Genomic DNA, 20,610 nt, shown 5'->3' on the forward strand with positions numbered 1-20,610 from the left:
AGAGATGCTTTTTACATCTCCACCTTCCTTATTGGCACTGATCAGCACCACATACTTCTTTCAGAGCCTCCAAAATCAGGTGTGTGCTTATTATGTCCCCAAGCAAAGTATTTCCATTCAAATAAAAGTATAATTAGTGCCTACCAGCATAAGCAAGTGTTATAGAATGAGGCTTCTACAGGGGAATGATCAAGATAAGAACCTACAATCTTTGGGATCTCTGGCCAGGAAGAAGCAGTGAAAGAAGGCAAAATGACAGGAAACAACAGATGCTGATGTTGAGAGCTGCTGGCTGCTGCCAAACTGAACAGTCTTCCTGGGAAAAAGTCAAGAATTTCTGAGCGGGAAAAAGACAAGAGTGTGTTCTCAGAGGGGAGGAAGAGTCTAGAGGCTCTACTGTTCTATTTTTGTTGTTTTTTTGGTAGGGAGGGAACATTTGTTAGGCACAAATATGCTGTGGATCTAAATTCCATTTTGCCTTAATCTATCCATATAGGGGATGCTGTTACAAGCAGTTCATTATCAGTGGGACTGAGCAGTTGACTTCTGACTCCCATGGAAACATAAAACAAACTGATTTTGTATAACTGAAACCCCCCGTGGAGGATAAGGTGGAAAGTCACTGAAAATCACTGCCTTCATAGCTGGTCAGTACAGTATTATTGGGAGTTGGACACTTTATCAGTTTAGTAGTAGACAATTCTAGTTTGGAATTATGTTGTCCTTAACCAGTTTTTGATGCTTTTTATATATACCAATATAGCCAGTGGAATAAGGTGGCAAACTTATAGAATAGCATACATTATGCACATTACCTTTACAGAAAGAATTCTGGAGACCAAACTGTTTTACCTAAAGTTGGTTTTCAAAACAGCAAAGCTTTCTGTATGTAGGACAAAGTATTCTCCTGTTACATGGCAATATTAAATTTAAGGAAGACTTTTTTTCCCACAGAATATACCTGCTGATTTAACTGTCATCTGAGACTTTTTCTTTCATAGATTAATTTTGTTATCCACTAATTTCACCCACAAATACGAGGGTAACACTTAAAAATTAACAGCAACAACTTTGTTTCTCAGTTCTTTCTAGTTTAACTAACATGGAAACATCTAATCCTCTTAGCTTTTATACCTTCACAAACAAGGATTTGTTTGGCTAAAAACTTTTAATTAGCCCAATCACATGGAGCAGGTATTTAACAACCCCAAGGCAAACCCATTTCAGACATTGGAGGTGTCTCACAATCAGATTCTGAAAGCTAATTCTGGGAGCCTTTCGCTGTAGGCTGCAGAACTTGAATAACAGGGTAGGCGAACAGCTGGCACCCAGTTTTTCTGCATAAGTGGGCAGCATTCTTTAATGGTAACTTGCTGGCTCCAAAACATTGTTTTATGATCTTTTGCTAGCGCCCGTTGCCTGTTCTCCAGCCAAAGCAATGCTTCAGTTTGTGCTCACACAAATCAGCGCAGCTATAAGATCGCTGAGAATCTTCTCATGGGTTCGATAGGACCATTGAAGACCAGGCAGGTCACTGGAACAAAGAAGTACTTTAATGGACTGAGAGGAAAGAGCAAGGATTGAACCTACTGAACTTTTGATCTTAGTCATTTGAATCCAGAAGAAAGAGTACTCCACCAGCATACGTGTCTTAACCCAGGAAGCACGGGGTCACTGCTGCAGGGCAGGTGAGATTGGGACAGAAATGCTTGTGGCCTTGGGGCCATTGCTCCTCTGGGGTGTGAAACCAAATAAGGAAAGGAGTGGTTAATACAAAGTGGGAGACAGACACCTGTAAAAAAAAAAGCACAAGAGAATGCTTGCCTATGCTAAACGTGTTTATTAACTTGAGACAGAATTAAAGTCTAGATGGGCCGATTAAATCCAGATTGATGTGATAAGAGTTCAGTGGCTTTTATCCTTTTACTCCCTATTTCCCAAAATCAAAAGAGACAATACGGCGTATAATTCAAATGCTAGGGGCCCGTCACCCAGGGTCTGCGGGAGCCAGCCTGCGCTCTGCCACAGGATTGGGACCGTGGCCGTGCAAATCTTACACGGCACGTGTACTTGAATGACTCCCTGATGCAGCCTGTTTCTTGGACAGTTTCTTTTGGCAGAGATCCTGCAGAGCTCTGCTGAGCGTTTAGACCAGCCCTTAAGGCAGGGCTCTGGAGAAAACAACAGCAGTGCTGGCAGTAATTGCCGGAGACCAGGAGCGATGGCTAGCAGCGGTATCAGTTTGTTAAACTTTTTCGGGAGCAAATCTTCTGATTTGTCTGCCACTGTATGTTCTTTGAAATGCCTGTGCCAGTGGGAATGACACTGATCAACTCAGCTCAAGGATAGGACCTCTTCAGGGCTGTTCTGATTCCTTAAGTTGATTTCTTCTTGAAAAGCCCAAGGAGAAGGACCAGAGAATTGCAATTAAGTAAAACAGATCCTTATTTTTCATGAACATATATTCACCTTGTGGAGTTATTTTTGGCCCATGTTCTCAGCTTAACTTGCTTCATAATGTCTCAAAACACTAGCTAATAGTAAAAATAAATAAATATGCCTGGAATAATACCAGCATCTTCTATTTAACTTTCTTTAAAATTTCACTAAGGTGAGCCCTCCACATCTACCACTTTCAGCCGATTTTGCAGCTTTACTTTGAGCTTGCCTGAGTGCCAGTTAACTAGAGCTATTTGATACATTTGTCCCTGCATTCTCCACATATTCGTTCCTGGCTCCAAATGCTTCCCATTAGGATGCCAGTGCATTCCAGATAAATCTCAGAAGCTGTATCACTGTGCCTCGGCAGGGGAGCAGATGCCTGGAAGGGCTGTGTAGTGAGAAGAGCAAAACGCACTCCTATGGTATCTTAATACACACAGAGCTGGGAGGAATATGACTGGCCAAGCTGGTTTTTGAGATGTGGTTATGATGAGCCGCCCTTACTGTAAAAAAAAAACAAAACCTCACATTGAAGGAAAACCATGAAACCATATGCTCCACATGCAAATGACAGGTGCATGATTGAAATCATATTTCATCATGTTCTAGCTAAACATAAAATAATTTTTTAAATAATTCCTTCTAATTAATGAGTGGCTGTAAAATCAATTAGAAATGTGTTGTATGAACAGGACCTGCATGATCAGGCACAATTTCCATTGCAGATCACTTAATGAGAGAAGATAATATAGGAAAAACATGAAGTATATTAGAAGTTGTTCCTTAGGAAGCCAGGTTTAAAAAAAAAAAAATCCACTATCTGATCTCATCCTGAACTTTCAGCTTTCAGAGAGCAATTGAAAAACTCACAGAGTCAAGTTAGTTGAGTTGTTTATCTCTGTAGCATCATTTGCAGACATTTGCAGATAACAATATATAAACGCTCACAGTGTTGGTGACTTTCACACCACTGAAAAACCTTACTTTCTGGCTATCTGTTAGAGTTAACCAAAAGTGAAACACGACACCAAGTGAAAATCTGGCAGAATGATGTCGCGGAAGACAGACAGGATGTCAGGTAGTATAATTAAAAGCTGAAGAGTGCATCTAAAAAATGCTTAGCTTCAGTAGCCCAAAACACACCAAATAAAGCAAAATTCTTGCTACCTCACAAAGTACCAGCATGACAGCAATTATGGGAATTCAGCACTTATATAGAATCAAGCCAGTAAAAAAGGTGTCTTTGGAAAGATCATCAAGTAGATGGGGTGTGTGAGAGCTGGCAGCGAAATGGCAAAGACTCAATAAATCCAACATCCAAGGAGAAGATAGTATGTAAAATTTATGAGAACTAGACTAAATTTGAGACTGGATCAAGACAAAACCCTATTTTCTCCAAACGTCCGTTCAGTTCTGTGGACTATACATGCTTTATTTTAGCAGTCTGAGTTCTCTGCATGAGCACGCCTGCAGTGGAGGGCCTGCAGTAGTGCCCAGGGATGGCAGGTGCTGGATTTTCAAGGTCAGACAATTATGTCAGGAGCACTGTGTTGTATGTGGGTACGACACTGATTATCAAAGCAGGAGGGTGGATTTCTACGTTTCTTACTGGAGCGTAGCCATGTAGGCCATTCAATATATGGGATCATGGGCCCACACTGAGCTTTGTGTGAATATGATATTTCGTATGTTCTATAGGCAGCCAGTGAATTTGGGCCGAAGTTTTGTGGTGAGCATGTGCAGTGAGCCTGGGCAGCAAGAACAGTTTACTAATTTCCCTAATCCCTTGGAAATGAGGAGCCAAAACATATGTGTGATACACAACTTCTGGCTGAGTAGGCCCTAAACCTTCAGCCTGGAAGAGAGACCACTGTGGGGGGGTTGCTGATCCAGGTTTATACCATCCGGAGTGGCATGGAGAGGGTGGGTAACAGTGGGCTGCTCTTTCTCTCTCTTCCCATACAAGAGCTAGCAGCCTTCAAACAAAGCTGCTAGGAGCCAGGTTCAAAGAAAGGGAGATATTTCTTCACACATCAAATATCAGATCTGTGAAACTCCTTGCAAAAGGATGTGATGATTGCAAAAAGTTTACATGTGTTCAGGGTACACTGAGGGATTACTTGGAAGGGAGATCCACTGGACAAACTAGATCAGGCTCAAGTAGTTCTCTGAGCTGAAAATGGTTGGAAGCTGGAAGAACACTTGGAGAAAAGATCGTATATGCTTGTCATGTTCTTCTGTAGGCCTCAGCTTATGGTCATTGCTGGAGACAGGTTACAGGGATACATGGACACTGAGGAGATCAGAAATAGTAACGCTGTTTTTATGTTTTTATTTGGATGGTGAATGAATTTCAAGCTAGTATTCTGGACAAGCATGAAATGTGTTTGGAAAAATGAAATGAAAATGAAAAAATTCACAGTGCTCTTGTCTTTCCATCTGCACCTGTGCTGGAGGAGAAGGCAATGCAGGGAGCTGTGCTTCCACAGCACCCATGGGAAGCAGGTCACTCCCATGGCTATACTATGGCTATAGGTGCTGGACACAGAAGAAGGCAGTAGGGCTCAGCAGTAGGAGTAGCATCATGTGAGGAGGTCTGTTGGCTGGGCATCCTTTAAGAGGTAGGCTAAGGTATCTGAAGCCGTGCTACCCAAATGTGCTGTTACTCACTTTCTCCCAGTTATATAAATTAGGCTGTTTAACTCCGTTAAGCTAGTCTGAGAAGGTGGACTTATCTGAACGCACCTTCTTGAAGCTCTGGGCCCCCTGTCTCCTTTTGCCACTTTTTGGGCTTAGGAAGACTCAGAAGTGAGCTCTGAGCTTTCTTTTATGAAACTAAAATAATTTATACAGTTTCTAGATTAATAAATGACCCCAAGTTCTTCCTTCATCCTCCGAATGCGTGTAGCACCCTTCACAAGAATATAGTGACGCTTGTATTGCCCTTGTGCCTGAGTACATATTGCAGGAAACATTATATCCAGTAGTTTAAATTAACTTACCTATCTTCATACCACCAAAAATACCCCCAAATACCATTATTTATCCCCCTCTGTTATACAGCAGCAATGATAAGCACTTCGTTAGAACTTATTTCACCGGTGCAATATGTTGCCTTAAACTAACTTTACAGTTGTGGTGAGAGGAGAATACGACCAACTGATTCTGATCCACTGTGCTTTATAGGTTTATAGGTTCATAATCTGAGTGTCATATGTTGTGATGTAGTATATTGCTAGAAATATAGGCAATGAAATCAGAAAAAGACGTCATTCTGCCATTCCCACTGCTTATGAAAAATAATTTTTAAAAAAGCAATAAAAGTGGCACTGCACGTTTTAGTGCACACATGCATACACAAATGCATGAGTGCACAAAGGCATGAGGATTGGAGTCAAATGTGTGCACCAATGTATGTAGTCATATGCCATGAGTTTCCTTTCTGTGGCTGCAGGGAGTTAAGGTATGTTTTCATATTGACTTCTGTTTGAGATCTGTACAGAGCGGCACTGCCTGCAGTACAGACTTGGTTTTTAAAAATAGTATCTGCATCTCTTTAAGTTGCATCAACTCCTATAGCATTTTTAATTCTTGTCTCAGTAGGGATAAAGCAAGTTATTCCTGGTATTAGTCACATTGCTTAAAGCCCTACTGTAAAGCACTTAGATGCTGTAATGATAAGCATGGTATAAGAAATATGTCTGAAATAGCACAGCTACCTTGACTGTAGAGGAACTATGCTAATTTGCATCAATGAAGAATGCAGACTCGTTAGGGTAAAAGAAGCTGTCTCAAGTCATAATCTGATATGCTGGAGAACTCTGAATTGTGACGGATATGTTAATTTGCATGACTGAGCAGCATATCATTTTCCTTCAGATTAGAAATGTGGCACATTTAACTTGTATATTGCTCCCACATCTTAGTCACATGGGGGAAAAAAAAGCCATTTGAGACACAGATTTTTACAGAATGTCCAGAATAATATGGAAGGGGCGAAACTTTCTTTTAGAGAGACTGATTCCTCTTTCACTCAGCTGGAATAAAATCAGCAGAAAGTTTAATTTCTAGAAAGATGTTTCACGAGGGTATGCATTTTAACGAGGCAGGCAGAATTTCATTCACCTTCCCTGGAATATCATTTATTTTCTTTCTTTTCATGCTTAAGTTGGATTTGCTACAGTACTTCATACAGGCCTAAAGACTTCATCTGGCAGTAGAGGCATTTTAGTAGATTTAAGGCAACAAAACCCTCTTGCCTCCTTTTCCAGTTATGTATAAAATGACGAGTGCCTTGAGGACTAACCAGTCATGTATTTGCTTGTCCCAGATGGCACTGAGGCGGGCTTGACAGTGGTGCTACCCCAAGACATGGGACTTGTTAGCGTGTTTCCTGATGAGAAATAAACCCCCTGCAAATACCAGCAGCTTCTGCGCTTGCAGGACCCCAGAAGCTCGCAGAGCTCCTGCTAATCAGCCACATCACAAGTAACATCAGGACGGAGCGAGCTTTGTTTAAACAGTGCTAATTCTTGGGTACAGTTCTGGAATTTTAAAACCGACTCTCCTCCTTTCCCCCGCTCTTTGTAGTCAGCTCAGAGATACAGTATCGTGGGTGGGAGAGCTGTACACCAAAGGAGTTAGGAGCTAGCGGTTTCCTTTCCGTTCCTTAACAAAGAATACAATCAGCAAGATGTTAATACCCAAAATGTTGACTAATACACCGATGAAAATGAAGTTTCAGCGAGTGTTAATCCACGTGCTATTTTTTGCAAAAGATCACTGCAGGCTCCGCACCACAGTCCACAGACTGATTCATATCCTGGAATTTCAGGCTAATACACAGTGTGATCCCACAAGGCTTATATTCATAACAACTATGTCTGGTGCACATTTTTTTGTGGAATGTATGCATACAGGATTTAGTGCCATAAGGAAATGTCGATTGGCGCTGACAATTTACTTTACCGCAAGCAAGTGAAATTCTGTTCAAGCTATCAGCAAAGTTGCATCACTCAAGAACTATAAATTGGCTCAGTAACTGGGATTCAATCAATAAATGAATTGTAGTGTCCATCCAAATAGCATCTAAGTGTCAAATGCACTCGTGAAGAATAGCAGCAAACTCAAAAGATTAAACTCCTCTTTCTCTGTTTCAAATATTTGTTTATTTGTTTCAGCAAGGGTGCCCTCACTTGTTTGTATCTAGGAGTGACGTTGTTCCAACATGCCATTGCCTTCGCTACTGGAAGAAGCGTGGCATGAAGAAATATCTTACCTTTTCCCTAAAGGTGATACAGTTACAGCTCATGCCAGTTCGTGCAGAGGGGCGCTCTGCAGCTGCTTGCCACTTCCTGGGAATGGTTTTCTCTGAATCCTCCCAGCCAAGGTTGAAACTAATGCAGGGGGAGGACTGCAAGAAATTCCAGCATTGCATGAGGCTGTCGAGTCCTGGTCTTGAACAGTTAGCACCTCAGCCTGGACATAAGCTTGGAGAGAGAAACGAGGCCAATCGAAGGCAGTGGCAGCATGATACAGCAGCCTAAGCAGCACTCATGCTGGTTGTGCACCATAGCTCTGGCCAAAACACTGCAATAATACTTTTCAAAATTTCTACCAGGACATAAATTACTCTTTTTAGGAAAGTAGAAATCACTGACAAACGGGAAATTTACAGGTGTAGCCTAGGACAGGCCCCAAATAGCAGACTCACTCTTTTGTTGTACTGGACCTATTCTCATTCTCCAGATTATTCAGTTTCAGTCAGTTATGTTCCCCACTTCCTGCCTGAGTAACGGGTAAGTGTATGGAAACGCTATTCATGATCTAGATCCATTTTCTATTTTAATAATGAAATAGATTAGAGTTTTCTAGCTTTTCCTAGGATTAATGGTGTTTTCTGGAGTTGCTCTTAAAGGAGTGCTGTAGTTCAGTAAGAAGAAATCTTACTAAGCTGCCAAGATGCTCAGTTTCCCAAGCGTCGTCATCCCTGCATTTTTTATAAGTAGTCTGTTAAATGTGTGAGATTAGATAAATGCATTCTGTCTCCCAGAATACCCACAGTAGCCTTAGTAGAATCAAGTATTATTTTAATTTCTGACTTTAATCATTTCACACTGTGTACTCCTTCTGAGCTGACTGTATATCAAAGGGGGTGAAAATACTATCTTCATTTTTTTACTTAAGCAAGTGAGCTGGGACTCCATTAAGGGAACAGCTGCACAAATGTAAGCCATCAGTACTATTTAAAACACACAAATATGTAACTTTAATATGAAATACTGACTATCACTTCATAATAATCCAGGTTTATTTCAAAATATCCATCAAGTTTGTGTTTAGAGTCAGATGATAAGTTGGAAAAGATAAAGGCAAGTGCAATTAATCATCAACAATCCTGTGTTCAGGTTTGCAATACCGTTCTCATACTTGTGGACATTGCTAGAATGCTAACAATTCGTTTAGTTTCGGGATTTGATATTTTATTTAGTGTTTGATGACTGTTAGACAGCTGCCTGGCGCTCATTCCCACAGTGTCTTTCAAGATACTCCTCATAATCCAGTGATGGCTGGCGTGCTGCAAATTATTAGAATACGATTTGCCATTTCTCCTCACAATGGTCTGTAATATTCATGTAGTTCTCTGAGTGTATATTATTTCAGAACAAAGACTTCAGTCCAGTTATTCCCCTGTGTAAAGAAAAAAAAATCCTCTCCATGGCTGATGGACACCCACAATAGAGACCCAGCTAGAAGTGCACAGCACAGACAGAACTGCAGTGCTCTGCAGAAATAACCCCATATCCACATGGAATAAACTGAGCTGTGTTAAATCAAATACATCCTTTCATTTCAGGTGCTTAGATCCCCACTGGTTAGGGGGCCATTTTCAACCTGCAAGGCCAAAGATCTGGTTCCAGCGCAGATGCAGCTCAACTGAAATGCAAACTGTTGCCCTCAGAGGGATTTTCTTCTAACAAAGCAGAAGCCTTGCAAGACTAAGCCACTCCTGAGAGTTCCTCCATCTTGTGCAAAGGGTAGTAAGAGCAAACTGTGCAATTCCAGTTTTCATGTAAATCAAATCCAAGCCTCAAATCTGAATTCTAGCCTGCAGGTAAGGCTGAGACGCAGTCACCCACAAATGACTGCATCTGTATTTACAAATAGACAGTACTTTTCTCCCTGGAATACAAGTGTTCCATAACTCCCAATTTCATAATAATCAGTAGGACAGGGTTCTATATGTCAGCTACCAAAATACAAGTGTTTGTCTAACCTGAAAGATTACAATGTGAATTTTGCAGAATCTGTGAAAGATTTTTGAATTCTAAAAATTTGCAGAAGCAAGATGCGTTTTATAACATGGGAGTTTGAATCAGCATTTTCAGCACTAACCATGATATGGTCCTCAGGAGAGTTGTAATGCACAGATTATTTCTTGTAGAAGTTGCAATTTACCAGTGATCTCCGGAAATGTGTCAATGTGCTTGCCAGAGTAGGCGTTACAGAGTTTCTTTTCAATCCTTTCTTTGCATGGAAAAAAAGATTCAGTGAGTCCCTTTGAGCTTTAATGGAAGATCTGAAAAATAGAAATACCATAAGACTTTACTGGGAAACTGATACACTGGCTAAATGCTGCAGTTTTCTGGTAGAGAACATTGTGTTATTATTCGCTTCTTCAGCTTCCATACAATAGCCTGGAACACTACAAGCATAAAGTATAACTGGTTATGTGTGCATAGGGGTAAATGATATCTGGTTTTAGTCCTTACGAAAAAACGAGTTTAGCAACATATTTGATATACACAGGTGATGTAGCTATTATACAGCAGCTATTGCTGGTTCTCCTAGGCTTGTTTTATGTGAAGCTTTTTAATAAGTAAAAAAATCTGCTTGGGGCTATTTTTATCATAAATGGGAAAAGTAGATTGCTTCATTTTTCTTTTTGAACTGTTACTCTGCATTTCCCACTCCTCCGTTCACCCTGGGTTCTCTGCGCAGCCGTCCCCAGCTCCCCTTCAGCAGCAGCCCCCTTTTCCAATGCTTCACCACAGTTTGCTGGCAGGAGGCTGTCAGGCTTTTCCCCTCTTGCTCCTGTGTCCTCTTGTCCCTTCGCCTTAAATTTGCTTGCTCTGGTCAACCGTTTGCAGGCAGCCTGCTCCCCTGTCGTTTTCCTCCCTAGATTTTGCACTTTGCGCTCTCTCCTGCTGTCCTGGCAATCTCCCATTTCTCAGCCAAGCCAGCTGCCCTTCGGTGTCCCACGGACCCATTCGTCTTCTGCCTTCTCGGCCTCACTTTGTGGGTTATCCTGGCCATGAAAATGGCCCCTTGGCTGATCAGATCTTCCTTAGGCATCACTTCTTTTCTGATCTTTAAACCTCTGTGCTCTCATCACACTGTTTTTTTCATACTCTCCATCTGCCTCTGTGTGGCTAACATCCTCCCAGCTGTCCTGTGACCAGCTCTGTCACACATGTATTTTTGACCTACCAATCTTCCTTCACCCAAAACACTAGCTCTCCTGTCAGATATGCATATTTCCTGCCAAGTACATTATTATTTTACCTGATTCATTCTGACTTCTTTAAACCCAATAAATGCTATACTTACTGCCTTCTCTTTCCAATACCCATTAAACCCTCATTTTCTCCTTGTACATCATATTTTTTCTCCTTTCTCACAAACATTATGTCTCATTAGTCTTCCCTCCAAAACACCTTAATGTGCCCTGGCAGCTGGAGTGCTCCTGCCCATCTTTTTCCTTCCCTTCAGAAACTGTGAACTTCCTCTGATCTGTTCTGCACTCCAGATGATTTCCTAGCTCTTCCCCTTCTTACTTTCCAGCTCTCACTTGCCCTGTAAGCAGTTTACAGCTCACATTCCTCCTCAGCCACTTCTACTAATCTCTGTGATTCTCTATTAATTTCTTTTCAGTCACTTGTCAAGACCCTGCCTCCCTTCTGCCTCCCTCTCTCTTCCTGGTATTTCTGCAGTTGCCCGTCCAGCTCCAGCCACCTCTTAGCCACACACCGCCTCCTGGTGCCATCCTCCCTTCGAGCGGCGTTTCTGTTTCAGGCAGCTCCCCTCTGCCTCAGGGTCCCCCTAAAGAGGCAAGAGGCAGCTGGACACCTCTTGAGGACAGACAATAGAAAAACCACCAAGGAAGGGAAGCGCTGTGCTCGTGCACACCCCTTCAGGCCTTCATCTCACTCATCCCAAAGGGTGGACACTCACAACGTCCTTGTGACAGACTCTACAAATGCTCTTTCCTTTAGCACCTTTAATTTGGTAATAAGTTGGATATGCTGTAAAAGACATCTGTGTATTGAAGCTGAGGAGGAACATTCAGTTACAGTAAGATAATTAAAACCTAAATAATAGCTTGATTCCAAATATTTAAGTACAGTCCTTAGGAGATTTATTTGTATCGCCTCTGAGATTCTCAGTATAGCAAGTAAGAACAGAAAATATTTCATTCACGTACTTAGCAGAGAACATGTCCCAGGCTCACTACTTGCTGGAAAGGACGATTCAGTCTTAGCTTTTCCATTTGGCTATAAAAATCTCCATATGCACTACCTTCTTAAGCATTATTTTTAAATAGAAATGTTACTTATCTACTCGGGCTCATTTAAAGCAACTAGCTGCAGTTGCTGAGTGTTACAGAGATGTTTCATGTAATAAAATGTTTGGAGCGGAATTAAACAGCAAATATTTGTCCAAATTTAACATTAGGTGCTAAGGATGATGCTAAGAAGTAGACTGCTCACTGCTAAAATGGCTACAGGTTAGCTTCAGTCCCAATATTAAAGCCTGATAAAGTAGAATGAAACAGTAATACGTTCGTATCCATTTATTTAAAATTCTTACATTTTGCAGCCCCACATACCCATCAGATCTCCCAAAGCGTTCTAAAACCTAAAGTGTCTTGATATATAGATAGACAGACAGACAGATAGATCATAGGTTTTAATATAAGCGTTTTCCTGTATAAAAATAAGCAATTGTATTCTCATATGAAAGGACCTACGGAAGAAAAATGTCCTGTAGCAAGCTGCGGCTTACAATTATTTAACTCATATACATAATACAATGCATTTAACAAAATAATTAGGAATGTCCAAGCTGAAATGTAAATGGAAGAAATCTCTTTTCCTACTACTATCCTTAAAAGGAGTAAAACAGTAAAAAACACTATAGTGACATCAGGGGTATTTAATTTTTCAAACTTTTTCATTTTCTAAGCAACAGTCATAGAAATCTGCACAGAAAAACAGTTCAGCCCTGAAACACTTCTGTCTGTCTATTCTTTGTGCGTGGCAGCACTTTTGTGTAGTAAATAGTACCTGCTGCTAGGCAATCCTTACGTTTTCTGGGCTCCTCACTGCAGGTTATATGGCACTTAAAAGCCTGAGGTCGACTAGGAAAACATGTGTTTGTAGGGCTTGAGCTTTGAGCGACTTCTTGATGTCCCACTGCGGAGCCCTGCTCCGAATGGGAATCCTGCTCCTCTTCGGAGCTTGGAGCTTCTCTTGGGCCAGGGGAGCACTTATGTAGTGCCAATGGCATAGTAATGTTACTTAGAAACGGTCTGATTTATAAAATTGCTCTCTTCTCTGTGACACCAGTAGTCACAGCTGTGGCCAGATAGCCTATGGGGTTCAGCTTTCTGTCCATGCTTATTTGGGTGTCTAAAGTGAGAGGCAAGCTCTTCCAAAAATGCGGTTCAACGTGCTCTGGCCTTCCCCCTGAAGTAGTATTATCTTCTATTGCACTTGAAACGCGCTCTGGTTTTGCTGGGGAAATTTTTACCCTGGGTACTTTTCTGTCACATCTCCCAGGAAACAAGGTGCTGCAGACATTGTTACGTTCTGCCACCAGAACCCGCAAAGTAGCAGGACAACGAGGAGGTGGATACATCTTTTCTCTACCATCAAAGTAACAAGAGGCCAAATTTACCCTGTTTCTCTCCAATGACAGAAGCATTACAGCCTTAGCAGTCTTCCTTTTTTCTTAAGCTATAGACTGATGTGTTTCTGCTGGTGCGAAGTGCACCCATCTGCCCATCTGCCTCCTGCGCTGCCCGGCAAGCTGCATTCCTCCTAGACCGGGGAACTGACACCTTGTAAAAGTAGCCGTGGTGTGCACACCGGCTTACGTCAGGCTAGCACCGCAGGACCTCGCGCTCTGCCGGTGGCAGGCTGGCAGCAGACATGCCTGCCAGGCACATCTGGTGTCACCAGTTCTCCTGAGGGCACTGGGGCCCCATGCCGCCCTCCCCGCCTGCTGCTAGGCTCAGGGTCTGCACAGGCAGGCAGTGCGCTCTCGGTGACGCCCTGGGGCGCCCCTTGAACACACAAACCAGCCACCCTCCTTGCCTGCTTGGGGAGGAACGCACTACGGGGTCTGACAAAGCCAGCACCTTCCCAGTTTGAAAATGGGATTCTCCTTCTCCTATAGTTGTTAAATCAAGGGTAAACCCAGGAGCAACTTAGCGGAGGAGTTTTGTACTAAAATCAAACCCATGGTGAACGCACATCTGTGATTTTAAACTATCGCTTTTCCAATACAACCCTTTGCTAAGTGTGACTGTGGGTGGCATCATGCAATGCAGCAAGACATGTAAAAGCGGTTGAACAGCTACAAAGAAGGGAATATTTTGAAATATTTGTCTGTGGTATGAAGTTGCTAAATCACTAGCATAGTGTGTTCATACAAAGCACAGATGAAGTCAAAATAGGCAGTTCTCAAGAAAGCTTTGGATGATAAGGTTTTGAAATTCCATTTTTGTAAAACAGTTGCAAATAAGAAAGTGAACAAGATATACTTCTCTTTTAAAATAAATTCTCTTCTCCTAGAGTGTTTTATAGCCTGGCATTATGTGATTTTGTGGAAGCATTGCTCATTCTGTTAGCCAGGTATTTAACAAATCAGCTCTATGGAAACTGCTTGCAAATGGCATATATTCTTTCCTTTTAGCATTCAATATCTCTGTGAACCATGAGCATGTCTTCTTACATACCTTGTGTATTTTGGAAGGTCTATTCCCTCCAATGCAGCGGTGACTGAAACTCTGCCCAGTGAAACCACTAGCACTGGGGATCAGCTAGCAAAGGCATTTTGTAAACAGTCTGCTTGCTATCTCCTTCCTCTTATCATCTGGAGGAGCACTTTGTCTGCCTGGTGCTGAGGACCCATTCTGCAGTAGGTGCTTTGCTCTAAAAGCTCAGCACAAGATACTGTATTGTCGACCAAAGTGAAGAATAGGTACCGTAGGGCTGCAGGTCTTGCACCACTGATAATATTTCCAAGAACCTAGGTGCCCAGCTAAAGCCACAGCTGAAGAGGTGTCCACACGTGTGCCACCTTCAGGCCACTGCTAAGAGTGCTCTCAATTCACACCTCATGTCTCTGCTGTTTTCCTGAACAATAAGGATCTTCCAAGACGTTCAGACAATTTTTTTTCCCCTCCCATCTGTTTCTTTTACAGCAGGTAGTTGGTAGTCCTTCTGCTGAGGAAGGGATGTAGCTTCTTTTGGAGGTCATCAGTAGTGTTCCAGTGTTTACTGGGGAGGTGATTTCAAAATGCTGCTTAGGGATGGGTCAAAACATATTCCCCACAGCCCTGAGTACTCACATACCAGAGGTCCTTTACTGGGAATATGAAATTTTCAAAGCTTCTGTAGTAGCCACTCTGGATCTGCCTGTAGTGTTTACCAAAGCGAGTGTTGCCATGCAGGAAGAAATCTGTTGAGAGAGAACTGGAATAAAATTAAACCTTGCTTAAGATTCACTACGTAGTGCAGAACAAAAATTTCCCCTTCTGTTCTGTGATCCCTAGGTTTTAGTTTTGTTGCCTGATCTATTTGTTGTTAGAGTTGCTAGCACTTTGTAAGCAAATTGATATTCCACTGAAAATGCTTTGTCCAAACGCCTGTGCATTTTAGGTGCTTTTTCGCTTTTAATATTTATATCTTTTCCTCCTGTTGCTCCCAAACCAGCCTGGAAATACACATTTTCTGTACTAAATGAACATTTGACTTTATAGTTTGTATGCTATATAACCCAGCACCTCCTCCATTTGCAGTAAGTAAATATCCAAGTGTTCAGTTGCCCTTGAAACCTATGCTCTGTGACAAAGGTTGCAACTGAGAAGAGAACGAAATGCCAAGTTTCTGTGGGTCACAGTTCCTTGTGTCATTGGTACGTTAATCAGAAACCTCCCCTTGGTTATCTGCGTAAGCATGGAAGGGAGAACTTTGGAACAGACGGCACAGGGACACCCTCAGCCTCCTGAAGAGCATTTGCCTCCCTCTGAATACTTGCAATAACTCTAACATTGTGAAAAACTCTTCTTTGAAAACAGAAAATAAAGAGACACATATTAAACTCAGGTTGGAAAGAAGTCTTCTGCACTTCTGCTTCCAGGTTTAGTACTGTCTTGCTGTGTGGCCTTTGGGAAATTATTTTATCTCAGCCTATCCCAGTCTACAAAGAACCAAAGGTTTTAACACTTCCTGAGAAATGCCTCACAGGGATACTTAATTCAGTCATTCCTCTTCATGACTTGCTTTCAGATGCACAGCTTATAAAAGTATTACTACTACTATTTCTTCGTTCCAAATAAAGGTAAAACTCATTGATTTTGGATGCTTTTCATTCTGAGGTTAATTTCTTGAAAGCAGACAAAAGGTTACGCAAGCCTATGTGAATAAAAGACTGAGTTTTCACAACTCAGCTATACACAGGTAGGTAGGAAAAATAATCTTTTTTGTTTCTTATTGCTTGTGTCACAATGAAATCAAGGTTTGGCTTCTATGGTATTATATCAGCTTGTCTAAACAGATAGATTTAGTGGAAGGACCCATTAAGTTATCCACTGTCCTATTTGACCAGAGTGAAGTTATACTACTTCCATTCTACCATAGTAGAGCCTTCCTTTTTCTGCTGTAACTGCACCTGTCAGCTATGACTGACAAATGAATTTCCCTGAAGTCCTTTGGCCTCAACAGGTCAAGACTAAACACATTTTGGCTGGCTCTCAGGCCTGCACCATGCTAACATGCATTGCAGAAGTATTAGCATGTTGGAATAGTGAGTATTTGGAGAAATTTCCCTTAACAGGCAGTGAGTGACAACCTGGTCTACACTACCAGGCAAACCACAGTCAAGCTGGCCCAATATAACCTAAGTGCCAGTGTTCCACTCTTCCACCTCCAAATCTTTCTATTGCAGTCTCAGTTTTCAACCTTGCTGGAGACGTAGCCAGCAGTGTTACTGAATGAAACACTAGGGTGATAAAATCTCGATCTAATCCAAATGAGTATGTTGTGCTATTTCAGAATCCTCTGTTGAAACGCTTCTGCAGTCAGAGAAAGCCAAGCTGTCGAAAGCAGACACTTCTCTTCACAGAAGAGAAGTCTCTCCACTGGAGGTTTTGTTGGGAAGGCATCTGAGATCTGGAGTGAAGTCCTGATACAGACAGGAGGGAGGCAGCATCTCTGCCTCTCCCCCACCTCACCTGCTTAATCAGTCCCGCTCCGTGAGTAGCTCCTGTTGCAAGGTGGAGCAGCACTACTATGAGCAGCTCCTGCTCCCACAGAGCAAGTTAGGCAGGGCCTCAAGCTCAGATAAGCTCTTTTAAATAAGAGTTTGCTCACAGACCCCTCTTTTTGCATGAGGAAAACACGACAGGGACAATTAAGACTGCGAGCAGCATTGTGGAGTAGGAGGTTGTTATTATCTCCGCTTGTAACTGGGAATAAGTGAGGCACGGAGAGGCCAACATGATTTGGCAAGCATTGTGCCCCAAGCCTGAGGAAAAGCTGGCAGAGGAGGGTTGGTCTCTCCCTCCTCTGTGCATTAGTCACAGCACTCTTCCTCACAGGTTGCGAGCAGATGCTTTTAAGCAGCTGTGAGGTTTTTATCTAGAGGGAATACAAGCGGACAGTTGGAAATTACTAAGGCACATGCAGGAGACACTGCCAGGTCTTGCAGGTTGTCTGAAGGCAGCAGGAGTATAGCCAGCAGCTGTGGGGAAGTCCATATGCCTTCTCCGCGCACGCCAAGAGCCTGTCGTCCCTGGTGTCCCAGGCTGCTGAGCTGGCCTCAAATACCAAGCGTGTGAGAGTCTCCTTCTGCACACCAGCCCCTGCAGGTCCACCTGGGGCCCTGCTTGCTAACAAAATTTCATCAGGAGCCCTGCTCCCTTCTATTTTCAGGGTCCTGACACTGCAGCTTTGTTGCAGGTAGGACTGCCTTAAAATGGGCAGTGTTAGGCAGGCAAATCTCCATTTGACCCTGTCCGAATGCCATAAAACTTGTACGGTAAAAGCCATCCGTGGGGAGGACACGGCAGTGGAGCCAGCAGACAGAGGCAATCCCCACAACCCAGCCAGACTCAGCTAGCGTCCATCAGCCCGGCGTGGCGGAGCGAGGCGGGAAAGTCCCCAGCTCGCACAAGGCTGGACAAAATCTAGAACAGTCAAGCCTGAACTTTGAGTGTGGAATCGGTCCTTGAGGTCCTACACGGCAGGTTATTGTAGCTAATCTGCAATCGATGAAGTGGAATTTCTTCTTAAATATGTGCCATTAGAATACATACTCCTCAAGTCACAGAACCCAGATTAGACAAAAAATGACCAATCCTCCTCAAAACAGGACCACCACAGCCAAGACAGGATCACAGAAATGGGCCTCCCCCCAAGGTAGCCTAGATTTTCTCGTTGCTCCTCTGTGGGCACACGTCTGTGTGGCGGGTCGGCAAAGGGTCTCGCAGGCTGGAAGCAGCCCCTGAGCCGTTTCCCAGTCAGAGCCTCGTCCTCGCCTCGTCGGGACCAGCAGCGGCACCTCGCCAGCGCTGTGCGCTGCTGCCAGCCTGTTTCTGCTGTCCCCTGCTTGTAATTGTTAACTCGGTGGGAATGTGAAAGCTCTGGTTAATGCTGGTAGCATTTTAACTTGGAGGAGCCCCTGAGAAGCCGAAAGGCAGGGACGGCGCTGCGCGCCACGAGGCAAACCCTCAGAGTGCTCCTCCGTCCTTCACTGCGCTCATCTTTGCGCTGAGGCTCCTCCCTTCGCCTTACTTCATCACGTGCTTTCAGAGTACCGTGAAAGGCTGTTTTGGTGTCAGTTTTGTTTTTGAAGTTTTTAGCTGTCGTTTGAATGGCTGTTCTCCTACCCCGAAGATTTATTTGCAAACGCCTGTACTCCATATCCTGGCTGCTCCCTCTCAGGTCTCCGTCAGGCACGCCTCGGCTTGCAGGCAGAGTCACAACAATACGGACAAAGGTTATCGTGACTTACTTGCCACGAATTATCTATTAATAGCACCAGTTATGTAGCTTTTTTTCCCATGGCATGTTTCCCAATATCCCCCTCTTAAGAAGTTTCCTTTTTTTTTTTTTTCGGTGTGTTGTGCTTTGTTTTCTGCATGGAAGGCGGAGGGAGTGGGAATGGGGCTTCCTCCTCTCGGCTCGCGCCGCCACGCTACGCCCGTGTGACCGCCGCGCTGCAGTCTCCGCGTGGTGTTTGCACGGAGGGTGGGACGGCGGGTTGGTAAAACATTGACCGCGCGCAGCCGGCCGTGGCCACCAAGGGCGCGCGGCTGCCCGGGGGAGGGAGCCACGGGAGCCCGGCGCCGGCCAGCACGCACAGGAGCCCTCCGCGCACTTGGCAGGTACCGTCTCCAACTTTAGTTTTTGTGCGTTTGCAAAGCAACCGAGCAACGGTGCTCAGTTATGAGGTTTGCCGAAGGTTCGTGCGGTAGATATCCGAAAGTTGGCGGAGGGGTTAGTGTTGCTCTTCGTAGTCTGCTTTTGTCAATTGTAATTGACTGCCTGGTGTCATCAAAAACATGGAGCCATTAACAGCGAGTTGTTTTGATTTTGTTGTTTCTTCATTTAAAAAAAAAATCATGAAAAGTTACATCTGAAAACATCTCATTCATGGTTTTCTAACAGAATTCAGACCAGCTGCTCATTGTCTAACTGAGGGGTAAGAGCAGGACTCAGAGTATGTAATGAAAATGTGTAATCTAGTTATTGCAACAGAGGTGGGTTACTGACTTGAGCTGAAAAACATTTGTTGATTTTTCAACCAGCTTTGCAAAGGCAGGCAAAGTGACAAAATTTTTCAGTATTTTTGCCTCATAATACCTGTGTTCCAAGAGAGCGGGCAAAGCAAAAAAAATCAAGATTTAAGCTCCTTGTAAGATACTTCACATATCCCACTGAGAGAGGTGAAGCCGAATAGATTCAAATAATTGTTTTAAGTTTGCTCAGTGACTAAAAGTTTCTATCACACTGTGGAAGCTGACTCGTTCATGCAGGAACCAGCTTCTGGGTGAAACTTGCTAGTTTGGACATGTTTTTATCTAAGTACATATGGTAACTCCCCAAAAATCATCTAGGACATCCCAGGTGGCTGTCAAGTAATCCTGAAGGGGAGTTTTCGCAGATCGCTCTGTGTAATGAATATGAAATGACTTGACATATACAATATTCATCATTTATGTACAGTATGTTTCGTGTGCAGAGATGCAAAATATAATGCTAGAAAGGGAGACTTTTTATTATAATTTGATGCTTCCAGTTTCTTCTTCTGAAGAGTCAGTGTCAGGTCCTAGCCATGCTTGCAGCTTGTTTTAATACCTCTCTGATGTGACATAGCTTTTCTTGACTGTTTACTTTCTGGGCTTGCACATTATATGCTATTTATGCTTAGTAAACGCTCAGTGGTGTTAGGTGATGCTAAAGTGTGATAACACATTTACTTTACTAAAGGCAGTCTAAGCTAAATGTGGCTTTCATTCTTAGTACTAAAAGTCCTAGAGCAAAACGTAGGAAAAAATTACTGAAGAAAAAAGTAACTGGATTCCCACAAGCTTCTGCTTGTGAAATCTGCTAAAGAAATATGATTCAAGAAAAATTTTGGTAAAGCTCACGCCGTAGTTTCACTCTTTGAGTGATTTCTTAGCACTAAAGTACATTATTGCTATGGGCCCACATGTGATTTTTCATGTGTGTCATAGCTGATGTCTGATTCTTGTGTTCTCTTCCCAGGAATGGTGATTCCAGTATTTGACAGTAAATTGGGCTGATATGGAAGTTTCCTTTGCAGTAATTAAAGATTTCAAATCTTATCTCAGAGCTTACAGAGACAGAAATAAAA

The 20,610-nt window shown here is 43.0% G+C and overlaps 1 protein-coding gene across 17 annotated transcripts in view; it reads left to right on the forward strand.

Annotated features, from left to right (window-relative positions):
* The window catches only part of RBM47 (RNA binding motif protein 47), an 87,302-nt gene that overhangs the window by 19,439 nt on the left and 47,253 nt on the right, over positions 1 to 20,610 (forward strand). For 3 of the 17 annotated variants that reach the window (XM_068943083.1, XM_068943088.1, XM_068943094.1), the window contains exon 1: positions 19,003 to 19,117. The exons of 9 other annotated variants lie outside the window; for them this stretch is intronic. The gene's annotated coding sequence lies outside the window, so the exon portion shown is untranslated. Of the gene's footprint in view, positions 1 to 18,956; positions 19,118 to 20,610 lie in introns of those variants that run through there. 5 more of the 17 variants (XM_068943075.1, XM_068943076.1, XM_068943078.1 and 2 more) reach the window with 3 other exon arrangements.

This window comes from Struthio camelus, chromosome 4 (assembly GCF_040807025.1).
Source record: "Struthio camelus isolate bStrCam1 chromosome 4, bStrCam1.hap1, whole genome shotgun sequence".
In the NCBI taxonomy this organism is placed as follows: domain Eukaryota; kingdom Metazoa; phylum Chordata; class Aves; order Struthioniformes; family Struthionidae; genus Struthio; species Struthio camelus.